Raw genomic sequence first — 14344 nt, 5'->3', positions numbered from 1 at the left:
TTATATGAAATATTATAGTAGAACATGTATTGAAATTTCTTTTCCTGAGCACTTATTTATGCTATAAAATTTCCAAAGGTGATTGGAGGTTTATTGCCACAAAACAGAGATCAGAAGTTGTAATCAGCTCAGTGAGTTTACTGAGATGCTACTTGCTCTATCATGCCCCCACAACTGAAATATTAATTACAATTTCAGACATGAATAATGTTTGCACAGAGAGTCCCAGTCATCCAGATGAGTTAAGATGAATGAGTAAATATCACTCACAGGCAGCCAGCAGCCTGTCTAAACAAGTCTTACATCATGCTACTTCCCCTTCTTATATATGCAAACACACACACACACACACACACACACACACACACACACGCACACGCACACGCACACGCACACGCACACGTGCATGCACACATGTGTGCATGTGTGTACAGATGCATTTTAATAGAGAAACACATTTCAACATATGAGAGAGAAAGACATTGAATAAAAAAAATTCTTGTCTTGGAAAAGTTCTGGGACAGAAGTAAGTTCTTCCATCCCAGTATTCCAGTATCTGTTCCACTGGACAACATTATGAGTCGGGAGGGGTGGTGGCATCAGAGCTGGATTTCTCCATCCATTGCTGCCACTCAGCAACTGTTTACTGTTGAAAGTTCAAATTCTTCTTACATAATTAGCCCTGTAGAGCTCACAGTACTCAGGAGTCACCCTGGAGAAATGATGTAAGGGCTAACAGACCATGGACTACTGTACCAAAGTGATTTCAATCCTGTGGGCCTATCAACAAACATTGGAGAAACTACTTAGAACTTCTGGCCAGCCACCCAAGCTGTGTGGAAAGGCAGGGTGGTGTACTGACGGCAAGGGTACAGAGTCATAGTCTACACCAGCACCCTGACATCCCTCCTGGCACAGGAGACTCTCTCTATCTTCTATCCTGAGAGCAACGGCCTCTGTCACATTTGTTCTGAACATGGGAGCAGGTCAAACCACATGAAATTGTCATTTTGCAGGTAAAACAAATTGAAATTCTTTGCAATCTTATAGTTTCTTTGTAACACACAGTTGAAAATTTCCCTTGAGATTTGAAGCAGACAGTGCAGCAAAATGGTACCTATGTATCATCGACTATGCATGTAGAAATAGAGCATTTTCCTACACACAAATGCAAATTTGTCTGCACGGACAAGTTAAATATTGCATTATCAGCATCTGTTCTGGCCTTGTTGGCTCTCCTTATTCACGGAGTGTCTGAGGTCAAGAAAGTGAAATATTGGCTGCTGGGTTGCTTTCTTGTATATAACTAACTGCTGAAGGCATTGGCCTGGATATCCAATGTGATTGATTTTCAGGAAGGCTTGTCTTTGCCCTGATCTTGTGCTCTGATCTCTGATGCAGAGCTTTAAGCCTTAAGGTTGGAAGATGTATAGGAAATGTAAGTAGGAGGGCTGGAGAGGGATAATGGTTGCAGTGTTTAAATGGAGGGACATGAAGGCACAAGGTGCACAGGCTGGCGTGGAGAGCAGATGAAGTCCTGAGTGAGTGTAGACAGCCGGCATGAGCATGCCAGGTCAAGGACCTCGATGCTCCAGACTCCTGGGCATGACAAGACTTTCCACTGATCAGTAGTGCTATTGACTGTGTGCAGGAAGTATTAGCTTCCTCCTTCTGGTGACAATGGCCGGGGACTGATCCCCTGGAGAGACCCCCTACCAAGATTAGCTAGCCTGCCTACTCAGTCAGCTGTATATAATAAACACACTCAGTGTTCAGGTCGCTGGTCTGTCTCCACCAGAGCACTTAGCTTACCCAGTCCCAGTGTTTCTTTTGGTATCTGTCTTATCCTCATTCCCAGGTGCCCCAGTTGGGTCCATCCTACAGTCCTGACAGGTTGGATATCCAAGGACACGTTCTGCACAAATTAGCAAACAATGTGTGAATAATTTGACTATGGAGTAAAGATCTGGCCATCAGAAGTCAGGAGGGACTCCCAGCAACCATGTCGGCAAACACTTCTTCTTCCCTCCTTCCTGCCCTTCTCTACATTCTCCTCCTCTCTCTCGTCACTGTGGACCACATTGGAAATTTCTACTCAATTTTGAAAAACAGGATTTAAAAGGAATATTGATAAGGGAGACAATGTCAAGTGACCACTTCTTTACTAAAGGTCTTTGAACAAGTGTCCTCTGCAAGAACAAGGATCAGTAGCCTAAAGAAGGGATTTGGGACATGTAACATGGCCAAATCTGAAGGAGATACTAAAAATTAAATAAGAGACAATTCCATATGGCCTTCACGGATAAGGCCAGCCTAGGGATGCTCTGGTCACTCCAGAATTGGCGGCTAAAGATGGCCTAAACATCCTGGGTCATTTTCTGACTTGTTGAAGCCAATGGTGATTACAGTCACCTTGGTTTTGTGTACAGTGAGTCACACCCCCATGGCATGTGCTTGTACCATTTATTTTGGGGTTCTCCTTACTCCTCTTAACTGTGGCATTAGAGGATTGAAGTAAGAGGCAGGGTTAATGAAATAGAGTTTGATCAACTAAGAAAGCATTTTTCTAGTAGCTGAAAAGGTGCCTCTCGTATGTGCAACTGTCAGCTTCCTCTCATGAGTAGTGGTGGAGATGATGTGATGACTGGGAACTAGGAAGGAGCATATGAAGAGCTGTGGGCCTAAAGATGTCAGAAGTCATGCCTAACTACAAGCATCTACTAATCTCCTATTCCTATGCTTTATTATAAATGTTGTATATTTCAAGGTTATATTTATTTTCCATTGGGGTTAGAATCTTACTACAAAATACAACTTCTAGACCACCACAGAAAAAATTTAGAGATAAAATAGTGGCCTAAATTATATCAAGTTTTATTTTTGAATTAATTCACAATCTTATAATGGTCCAGTGTTTCTCAAGAATTCTACCTTTCAGTAAAACCATGTTTGACAATCTGAATTGGAGCAACTTTTAAAATATAATTTAATCTAATGAGTAATTTAGGTAATAGGGAACTTTAAGATTCTGCCCTGGACCTCAGCATGTTATCTATCACTGTATTATCCAGGTTCTCTAGAGGGACAGATCTGACAGAAGGAATACATACATATTCTTTCATAAATGTGGTGTGTACATGAGTGTGTGTGTGTGTGTGTGTGTGTGATTCACAGTGGCTTGCAGATTATGGTCCAGCTAGTCCAACAATGGTCAGCTCCCAATGTAAAGTCCAAGAATCCAGTAGTTGTTCAGTCCATGAGACTGGATGTCTTCAGTATTTATGGGAATCCTGAAGAAGCAGGCTAATACCGGTGAAGGAATGAACTTGGCAGTGAGAGTGAGGGCAAGCAGGTAAAAAGCAAAACTTCCCTTCTCCCTTGCCCTTTTATGTGGGTTGCCACCATAAGGTGTGGCCCAGATTTACATTGGGTCCTCTCACCTCAAATGATCCAACCAAGAAAATCCTTCACAGGCCTGGGCAGCTGCTTGACTTCAGATGTAGTCAGATTGACAACCGAGATCACCATCACAACCACCCAGCCTGTCTACACCGACTCTTCAAAGCAAAGTTCATCAAGGCAGAAATGGACAGAGAGCTGTATATACACCACAGAGCACATGTGAAGGTCAGAGGACAACGGAGGGAAATCAGTTCCCTTCTTTCATCATGTGGATTCCAGGGATTGAACTCAAGTCACCAGGCTGGGTACACCTGTTGAGATACTTCTCCAGTCTTCGTCCTATTCCCGACATTCTCATAGCGTGGCCTGTCGCTTCCTTAGACACCTGAGTTCTGTGAGAGTAAGAGTACATATTTTCTCTGTGTGGAATGATCTGTTATACTTCTAAATCAGCAGTCTTAGGGAAAGTCATTGATTTGGTCATTGCTTTTGAGAATTTAGAACTAGTCACATAGTGAAGCAGAAACAATTTTGATTCATAAAGTTGTGCTTATACTTTATAACTGTGAGAACATTCCTCTGTGTGTGCGTGCGTGCGTGCATGTGTGTGTGTGTGTGTGTGTGTGTGTGTGTGTGTGTGTGTTCGTTGATACACAGAAGCCAAAAGCAGAGTCAGGTGTCCTTCTTTCTTGCCTCTTCTCTCATTCCTTCAAAACAGTAAACATAGAGCTTCCCATTTTTCAGCTTGCCCAGCAGCCCTAAAATCTCCCACCCCCAACGCAGGTGTTACAGGAGTGTGACAAAGTCTCACACAATGAGGTCAAGAAGCTCCTGAACCGTCTGGGTGCTGGAGCCAGGGCTTCTTCATTCTCTATAGTGTCCACTGAGTACCTAAGAACCCTCACTGATTCTTCTCTTCCTCTGGACTGTCTCAAGCTTTCCGTGTTTCCTGGGGCAAAAATATCAAGATTCATGAACTACAAAGTATTTTTACTTAGTTAAAATCAAGTTTCTGGGCCAACCAGATGGCTCAGGAGGTGAGGGCACTTATTGCCACACCTTTGAGCTGGAGGCCCATGTTTAAAATATTGAACAAAACTACCTTTGGTCTATGTGTGCAGGGAATCCAAAACACAAATGTACTTTAGATTCATGGATTTGTCAGCTTTGCTTCACTGTGACAAAAGTGCTTATTTCCAAAGACCTAGAGGAGGGAATGTTTGTTTTGGCTCTTGCTGTCATAGGACTCAGTCTGTAGTTCACTGCTCCTGAGTCTAGGGAGGCAGGGTATCATGGGAGATACATAGTAAACTGTAGGGGCTCCCCTTACAGCAGGCAGGAAGCAGAGAGTGCATGAGGAGGAACGAGCCAGGGACAAGCTGTTCTCTCCAGGATGTGCCTGCTAGGAATCACTTCCTTCCAATGGGCCTCACTTCCTCTGCTTCCATCCAATAGCCCATAAAAGTATAAACTATCGATAGATTCATCTTTTTATAAGGTCTGAGACTTCACGAAAGTTCCACCTGGAACATTGCTGTATTGGAGATCCCAACATCTCCTCTGAGACTCCATGCAAAGTCTTCACTATGAGCCCCGGCAAAATTCAAAAGGCCCTGCACTAGAGGGTTTTATGTCAATTTGACACAAGCTAGTCACTGGAGAATAGGAAGCCACAATTGAGAAAATGTCTCAATAAGATTGGGCTATAGGCAAGCCTGTAGGGTATTTTCTTAGTTAGTAATTGATGGGGGAAGGCCCAGCCCATTGTGTGTGTGTGGGGGGGGTACCTCTGGGCTGGTGGTCCTGCATTCTATAAGAAAGCAGGCTGAGCAAGCCAGTAAGCAGCATTCTTCCATGGCCTCTGCATCAGCTCTTGCCTCCAAGTTCCTGCCCTGCTTTAGTTCCTATCTTGACTTCCTTTGATGATAAACAGGGATGTAGAAGCATAAGTTGGGTAAAACTCTTTCCTCCCCAAGAGGCCTTCGTCACAGTGTTTCATCACAGCAATGGTGACCCTCACTAAGACTGCCACGCTATGTGCTTTGAACTCATGACACACAATACACATTCACATTCCAAAAGAGAGGAATGGGGAATATCAAGGATCAGATCACAAGACTGCAACCGAGGCAGGAGGACACGTGTGAATGAGAGTTCCTGGAAGGCAGCTGTGCCTGTGAAGGCCTATTGACTGACACTTTGGTAGCTGCACAGTTTCAACTACTGCAGATGCAGAAACTCATTGCAATTTATGCTGGGCTGAATTTAGCCCTCTAACTCGCCATTTCTGCCCTAACATTCTGTGATGAACAAATAAAAACCTTAACAAAACTCTAGTTTCCAACAACCCAGAGGCTGAGTCATCAGACAGCATTTGAGCACTGAGGAGAGATGTCTCCACTCTTCTGTAAGCTGCCGCTTCAGTGTTTCTACAAACGTATTTGAAAAGTGTCTTGATTTTTGTTTGGTTCCTATAAGAAAAAATGTCATGAAGCTGACTCCATGTTGAAACATGGAATTTGAGGTCATTTAAGTCTGTGTTCCCAGGCTATGGTCACTCTGATTTGGCTTTAGAGAATCTCTTATCTCCTTTGAGGTAAGAGTTGTATTTTTGCATCATTGACAATTATATCCTGTAGATCCAAGTCTGGCATCTGGGGTAGGTGGGCAGTTTAATCCTTGTGGTCTTGCCAGCTACAAAGCCTCTCCCCTAGACTGGCTCCACTCACTGCCTGTGGCTTTAGTCAGCAGACATTCAATGATTCTGGCATTTCAAACATCCTAGGCTCTAGCTCCTGGGGTCACTGGGTTACCAGGTTATCATTCTATCATTAGCTTCACCTTCACAGAAACTTCCTCCAGATCTCCAATTCCACCTCAGATTGCCTGGCCTCCCGGGCCCTTCTTGGAAAGGTGGTAGAAGCCTCCTCCATGTCTCCATCTTTCATGCATTCTTCATGCCTGAAAAGCCAGCACCACATGGATAGAGCTGGGTTCTGTGCCCAGCTGTGGCCTTGAGACACCGTTGTGTGCCCAGATAGCTGAGTAAAAGGAAACAAGGCCTGGGAAACAACTTCCCAAGAACCCCTGAGCAAGCTGGAAAAGCTGCCACTTTGAAGAGTTCAGGCATTTTCAGACAGAAGCCTAGAAAGCCTGAGATTTGACTGACTCCTAAGAACCCCAGGCATCACGCCTATCGTGCCAGATTTCACATTCAAACCACAAGATTTCGGTTCCCTCAGGGTATCATTTGTGCAAATCTTCTACAACCTGAAAAACTCCCAAATCCCAAACACAGATGATCCGTTGAGTTTCAGTAAGGACTGCTCAGCCTGTGCGGCATCTGGCCTGCCCCCTCTCATCTAATGGGACATACTAGAGTGTATGTAAGACTTAATTGTCAACATAAGGACACACGTCCCAATAACATTGTTTGCCATGTTTGTAACCCAATGACTTGCAGCAAAACGCAAAAGGCAAGCAGAAGTTATGAATCAATTTCAAATTGACACAACTCAAACCAGAGTCTCATAGTTTTTGAATATCATTCTCTGAACATTATTAGTGTTATTTGAGAATATATGAGATATGAATATTATTAGATTTTTCCAAAGAGATGTGGATAGGAATCTCATCAGTTGGTTATGATACACTTGTTAAAGGATTTTAATTAAGAAAATGAAACTGGTTTTTAAAGGAGGTGAGGGTAAAGGTAAAGAAGGGATCTAAGTATGAACAGGAAAACAAAACAGAACAAAACGAAAATTCCCAATGCCATGCTTGAAGCAGAAAGTAGCCATGCCAAAGAGGATATCAATGAGCAGCCACAATACTCTTAAGCCGCTGAGAAAAGATTCTTAAATGAACTCCACCTGGAGAATTGGGGCAATCAGGTTTGATCCTAATTGCAAAGAACTTGCTCCAGGAAGAACTGGAGAACATTCGGAATTTTGTTTTATTTGGTGGAATGTGTGACTAGAATCTCCATATCCAATAAGAGGGACTGTGGTGTCAAAAAGCAAAAGAGATGGGATGCAGACCACTGAGTTCCATCGGTGCTGGATCACTATGACAACAAGGATTTTAGGCAATCCTGATGGTATCACTGTCTTCATACACGGGGAAGGTTATGCCCATGACAGTTTATACTATTTTAAAGGGGACAGGGAATGCTTGAACCTGGTAAGTACAATACCTTTCATCTAGTCTTCATTATGACTCTTCTAATATTGTTCAAAATGCAGGATGTTCTAGAACATCTTAATTTTTTTTCAGCTTGAATCTAGAGATATCGATTCAGCTCCTATTATATAAGCATGGCAGACGAGGCTCACATGGGAACTAGATGACCATCCAATTCAGACTTCACTGGCCAGTGAAGACCTGGAGAAGCATTTAGACTTGGGTGAGATTTGTTGGGAAGAAAGAGCGGTGGCAGGAAAAAGAGCATTACAGGAGGGAGAAGCCAGACCACCCAGGACATACGGGAGAAGTGAGCCTACTTTGGGGTGCTTAAAATTGTCTCACCTCACAGAGCACCTTGAATGAAATGGAAGTATAAAATTCTGAAGCTGGACTCAGAATCCGAATTTAGGTATGACAGTTGGTAGAGAAATAAAGAACATACTCGGTAAACTGTTACAGGGGCATCCCTATCACGTGACAACTGTAAAGTGTTCATACGTAGTCTATATGGTGCTTTAGTATTAATTTAGTATCCTCTGGGAAAGGGAGCCTAGAGCAGAGAGTATTAGGACACTTAGAGAGTTTGCCTAGCTTTTAGGAGGCCCTGAGTTCCATCTTCTATAGCCAACAACAAAACAACACACTATATCTGCTGAGAAACCAAATCTATTTTCCATTCCCTTAAAGTAGGGCTGTCCCATGACTACATTTGACCAAAGAAGGTGGCATTGTACCAAGTGTGGGCCTCAGGTTTAAGAAGATCTGTTGGCTTCTGCAGAATTCAGCTGCTAGGTAAGAAACTTGGCGAGCCTCCTGGTGCCCTCGTTGAGAGGCTCTGGAGGAAAGCTCAGGGTTGGAGAATCAAAGAGAGCTCCCAGCAGACTTTCATGACACCTCCAAGTAGGGGGGACTAGAGCAAAATGATATCAAGAGTTGAGACCACTCAGTGGGTGAAGAGGATTGCAACTGAGACTGAACTCCACCCTGGAACCCACACAGTGGAAAGAGAAAATCAACTCCCACCCATAAGTTGTCCCCCACCTTCTACATGTGTGCCATGGTACACGCACTCGTGTGCTTTCACACACAGCTGAGTGGCTAAATATATTTTTAAGGAGGTATTGCTCCCTCCAGTAATCCTGGATCCCTCCTTCCCTCTCAGGTCTTATCCACAAACTCAGACTTCAAGTCCTGGGATGGCCAGGCCCCGTCCATCCCCAGCCAGGGCTCCTGATGCCCCACCCCCATCTTGCCCTCACCTGGGAATCTCACACATCCTTCAGATGTCTGTGGCCACTTCAGCTCTACAGCCCCTTCTCGGGCACCCCTTGGAAGCCCTCTTAGACCCTGACAGGTCTCTGCAACACCATCTCATGGCACTTCGTCCTTGATCTTTGTGTGAGAGGCCACTGTGCTGCTATCAGTACTTACCTCATGGACTGCAAGCTCTACACAACAAGAAATAGTCCCACTGTGCCCAGCACACTCCTAGGGCCAAGTTCAGGACCAGCTGTTAGTTGAATGAGTTTGTAGACTCCAACACTGGAAGTGTTGGATCTGGGATACTTGTTACCCAGTATTATACTTAACACTCCATTTCGAGAACATTGCTCAGCACACATATTGATGCCATGGGATCTTTAGGTTTGCCAACTGTGCCGAGAAGCATTGTCATTATGCATGTGAGGCTAACTCAGGTCAGCCACACCAAACAGCCAGGACCCAGAAGGACAGTGTATAGCGACGTCACTGAAAATCAGACCAAATGACAGGGGGGCACTTGTGAGAAGCAAGCCAATGAGCTCAGAACTAATATCAGGGCAACATCAGGGTTCAGGCGAGCAGAGAATCTAACTACCAACCCCTAAAATAACTTTTGGGGTGTGTGATCACAGGACCGTTAAAGTTTCCAAGACCTGTCCTTTGTGAGGTTATGGAGTTACTGCATTCAGGGAAAAGAAGGAGGAGGAGGAGAAACTTTATTAGAACATTCTGGAAGGAAGCAGGCAATATTTAGACCTTTGGTAAGCAATTTCTTTCTTCACCATTGAATCCAGGAAAAAGATATTTCATGTGAGTTTACCTTGACTGGTCCCAATTTTGTGTTTTAAATGAGACACAATGAGAATTACTGAGAAGCAGGGTAGGAGAGAGAGAGAGAGAGAGAGAGAGAGAGAGAGAGAGAGAGAGAGAGAGAGAGAGAGAGAGAATATACTCTCTTCAGTATCCCTTCCTTATTTAGATGGGGGCCTTTGATGTCTTTATCACTGGACAGGAAAATGTGTGATAATTAATTTAAGGTTCAGCACTTTCTCCTGGGTGTCAAGCACCACCAGCATTGAACTGAGACAAAAGCCAATCCCAAGAACACGGAGCTCAGAGGGTGCGAGCCACTGGGACAAGGTTATCATGACAGACACAAGAGGGTAGTGGCCCCAGTCTCCTTCTCTGACATGTAGAAAAGACACCCCGAGCAGATGAAAGAGAAATGGCGAGAGCTTTTAAACAGGAGCGGGGAAGGAATTCAGCCAGCAAGCAATCGCCTTCTCCTGTGTGGTCCCCCCAGCTCAGCTCGGGGAGATTACTTTCAAAGCAAGGTCAGGCGGGTTGCTACTTCCATAGCATCTCTCAACCCTGTCCCACATCACAGAAATCAGAAACCTTTACAGACAGGTTTTTTTCCCCCTCTTACACAAAACTCACATAGGTGTGTCGAATATGATTTTCTTCATAAGAATTGTAAAGTGTTCTCTTCAGGCAGCACCCCTTGGCAGCTTTCAAGAACTGGGTCCCAACATTTGGTTCCAGGCCAGCCACCAAGGAGGGCAGAACTGGGTCCCAACCCTCAGCAGCCATAGGACAGGTCCTAGGCGGAGTCACATTGGATGAGGATGGGATCTAAACACAAGAAAGGACAGTGATGCCATGATGCAGTCAGCCACAGAAGTGGCCTCGAGGGTTTCCCAAGTAAAGGGAGCACACACCCTTGGTTCCACGCCAGCACACCTTCCCTGTGTGTGTGTGTGTGTGTGTGTGTGTGTGTGTGTGTGTGTGTGTGTGTTTCCCTGTAAACGGCCTGCCTCAAAGCAATGGCGCCATCTTCCAAGTGAGTCTCAAGGGAAGACTTGTGGGGGCATCCTGGGAGACAACCCAAGGACTGAGGGAGGAGGAACCTGGGCTTCTCTACACAGTCCAGGCTGGCCTTGAAGTTGCCATTTTTATTCCTTGACCTCTGGGTGCTGAGGTCAGAGGTGCGGGCCGTCACACCCAGGCCGTAGGTATGATTTCTAGAGGGACACGTCATGTTATCTTTTTGTGTCTCTTCCTCTCATTGAGTTTGATGGAGGCTTAAAAGCACTAATCATGCATATATAATCCTACCTGTATCATCTGGGAGGATGATAAGAACTTAGTAAGGATTAAAAAATTAATAGATAAGTGAGTTTAGGGTCCCATCTAGTTTAGGCAGGAAAAATTAACTCTTCAGCTTACTCCTCCCATGTAAATCTCTTACCCCATCACTGAAACAGCCAATGTGACCATTTGCTTGTTTTGGACTCTCCTTCCTCAGGTTTAATGTTATTAGAATTAAAAAAAAAAAACACTAGAGTTGAAATCGGAAGATGTGAGTTTGAATTCCAATCTTGACACTGACTTTAACGCTTTGACCAATCTAGAGGGAACTCATGAAAGTTGGATCAATGGCTGTGGAGCCTGCATGGGACTGGACTAGGTCCTCTGCATGCTGAGACAGTTGTGTAGCTTGATCTGCTTGGGAGGCCCCCTGGCGGTAGGATCAGAATCCATCTCTGGTGCATGAGCGGGCTTTGTGGAGCCCCACTACCTATGGTGGGACACCTCGTGTAGCCTTGAGGCACAGGGAAGGGCTTGGACTTGCCTCTACTGAATGTGCCTCCACATGGGAGGCCTTGCTGTAGCTAGAGTTTTCCTGCCTTGCCCACAGTCAGGACAAATCTCTGTCACCCGCCAGTCCCACAGCTGCTCAGACCCAACCAAGTAAACACAGAGACTTATATTGCATACAAACTGTATGGCCGTGGCAGGCTTTTTGCTAACTGTTCTTACAGCTTAAATTAATCCATTTCCATAAATCTATACCTTGCCACGTGGCTGGTGGCTTACCGGTGTCTTCACATGCTGCTGGTCATGGCGGCAGCTGGCAGTGTCTCTCTGCCTTAGCCTTCCACTTCCCAGAATTCTCCTCTCTCCTTGTCCCACCTACTTCCTCCCTGGCCACTGGCCAATCAGTGTTTTATTTAATGACCAATCAGAGCAATTTGACATACAGACCATCCCACAGCACCTTGCCTTCTTGTGGGTGGGAGTGAGGGGTAAGTTGGGAGGGGAGGCTGGGAGGGAGGGCAGGAGGAGGGAAGAGGGGGATCTTAGGGGTATAAAATGAATAAAAATTTTTTCTTAATTAAAAAAAGAAAAAATCATTAAAAATGATTCAGTCCCCAGACTGCTTTGACTCCTCTGAATTGGGTAGCTCATGCTAGAGCATAGAATAGTAATACCTATGGAAGTTGACTACTAATGGTAATAAGAAGTGCATCTCAGAATCACATTTGGATCAGAAGCCATGGAAGTGACCTCTTTGTACCTTGGCTTCTGCCCCGTGGGACCTGGTTGTGCTCACTTCCGATCTGCCTTCTTCATGCTCCTCTCGGACATTCTGGAAGACTGCATCTTCCCGAATTGCCCCAGCAGTGCGCTGGTTCCATCTGTCCCTATCCAAACATGACAGTCCTCGACAGGAGGGGCCACCATTTTCTGCTCCCCTGGAAGCTAGGCAGGATTTGCAACCTTTTAAGAAAGATTCCCCAAGGGAGTTTATCTTCATCATTTCCAAAGCTAGGACAGAAAGGCAACATGCTTCTCCCTGACCCCAAGGTCTCCTCCCTTCTTCAGTATTCTCATCCTCAGAGCCCAGCTGCCATGTCGTGAGGATGCCCTGCACCAATCACTGTGCCTGAGCGCACTGGCCTGCACCAGCCAGCTGGCGTCAGTTTCCAAGCACAGGAATGAAGGCCTTCAAGGGGCATCAGTCCAGACTCAGAGCTGCCCAAGGTAATGCCAATCGGAGCAGAAAGAGCTGCTTTGCCAGTGCCCACTCAGAGCAAGCCTACAAGCAAAGTGAATGTTGCCTTTGCTCCTGAGCTGTGAATGTTTCTATAGATACAATGTGGAGGGGGCTTTTTGAGTTCTCTCCCCCTAAAATCTAGGCAAGGCTGTGCTCACTGCTCTCCCGCTGACTCACACCAGGTATGTCTTCCCATTTACCACTGAAGAAACACTGTCCTTACCTTAAAATCAAAACATGAACTCCCAAAAGCTTCACGAAGATGTGAGAGAAATATGGGCAGATCCAGGTTAATGCCAGAAACCACTCATTTCTATCATTCAGCCTCATCTCACCTGCAAACCAGAGACCAGAAGCCAAACTTCACCCTGAACCTTTGTCAGGTTAGTGACCTCTGACTCGGCAGTCTGAGGCAATAACAGGCTACAGCTAAAACCCCTCCTGTAGTCAGGGCATGTGACTACGTTTCTTTCCTGTTAAGTAATGAAATAAACTGTGGTATTTTATAAAACACACATTCCAGAGCTGAGGAAACCAAATGATTTCTGTAGGAGATCAACTCTGGTAAGCATGCTTAATTTATGTGTTTAGTCTGTCACCTGTGATGAAAATTAAGCTTCCTTTCATGGCCAGCACATTGTGTGGGGGAAAGAGTTTGGGAGCAAGCTCAGATTCTATTATTTAATCTCTGGTCTTCAGAACTCATAACGATGATATAAAAGAGCGCACAATCAGGCCAGCTGTGAACTTACAAACAAAGAGAAGTGCTTGCTGGAATTCAATTAGCCTGATTTATTTTAGCTTGTTTTCCCTTACTTTTTACTGAATCCAGTCAAATGATTTGTGTATGTCATCACCATCTGTGAATGTGTCTTCATAGACTGAAATGAGTCGTCCAGGGGGAAAAGAGAGAGCCAGATGTTCACCAACATGACACAGCAGCTCAGCGAATCAAGTATGTGTGGAAAAGTACAAACTCCTCCAGGACAGCAATCCGAAAGCAAATTCTAGTCCTTTCCCTTTCAAATACTTCTTTACATACCCCTCGGGAGACCTCAGCGATAAGACTGAAGAACCCCAACATCGGAAACTCTGTACTTTGTAGGTACCTGTTCTGAAGCCAGATTTTGTTAAAGAACCTAAAGAAGTTTGGACTCAGCTAGTCATCATTTCTAGATGCCCTACTATGTTAACCATAATTCTATCAATATAGAGATCCTTAGTTCATACAGGAAACAGTTACTTAGGCTCAACTTTGGAGGTTCTAACCCACCGGTAGCTGGATGTGTTGCTGGACCACACATCATGACAGGAACATGTGGTAACAGGGAAGAGCTCACTTCACGATGAACCAGGGATGGACAGAGGAAAGAATTAAGCTGAGCAAAGAAGGAAACAGACCATCATTTCACCAACAACTGTCCCAATAGCCTAAGGGCCTCAGCTCCATCTAGTAACATTCTTAGCACTGCACTGCCAGCCAAGTCTTGACTGTGGGGTTTTTTAGGGAATACTTATCCAAACAACAGCCTTCACTGAGATTTGTGGCTGAGGTTTCTAGAAATATGTATAAGGATGTAAATAAGGATGTAAAATAACCCCAAATATTAAGTTTATGTTAATCATAAAGAAGTGAGAAGATTTTTGTGGGAA

At 44.8% G+C, this 14344-nt stretch overlaps 1 long non-coding RNA gene across 1 annotated transcript; it reads left to right on the top strand.

Moving 5' to 3' along the window:
• Nucleotides 1-12043: 12043 nt before the first annotated feature.
• On the top strand, nucleotides 12044-13838 carry LOC121832074 (uncharacterized). The gene is made up of 2 exons (XR_013042441.1): nucleotides 12044-12678; nucleotides 13572-13838. It is a non-coding gene; the product is annotated as an uncharacterized LOC121832074 (long non-coding RNA).
• The last annotated feature ends 506 nt before the right edge of the window (nucleotides 13839-14344 follow it).

This window comes from Peromyscus maniculatus, chromosome 9 (assembly GCF_049852395.1).
Source record: "Peromyscus maniculatus bairdii isolate BWxNUB_F1_BW_parent chromosome 9, HU_Pman_BW_mat_3.1, whole genome shotgun sequence".
In the NCBI taxonomy this organism is placed as follows: domain Eukaryota; kingdom Metazoa; phylum Chordata; class Mammalia; order Rodentia; family Cricetidae; genus Peromyscus; species Peromyscus maniculatus.
The sequence above is the reverse complement of the archived record's forward strand: the minus strand, read 5'-3'. Positions and strand labels throughout refer to the sequence as shown.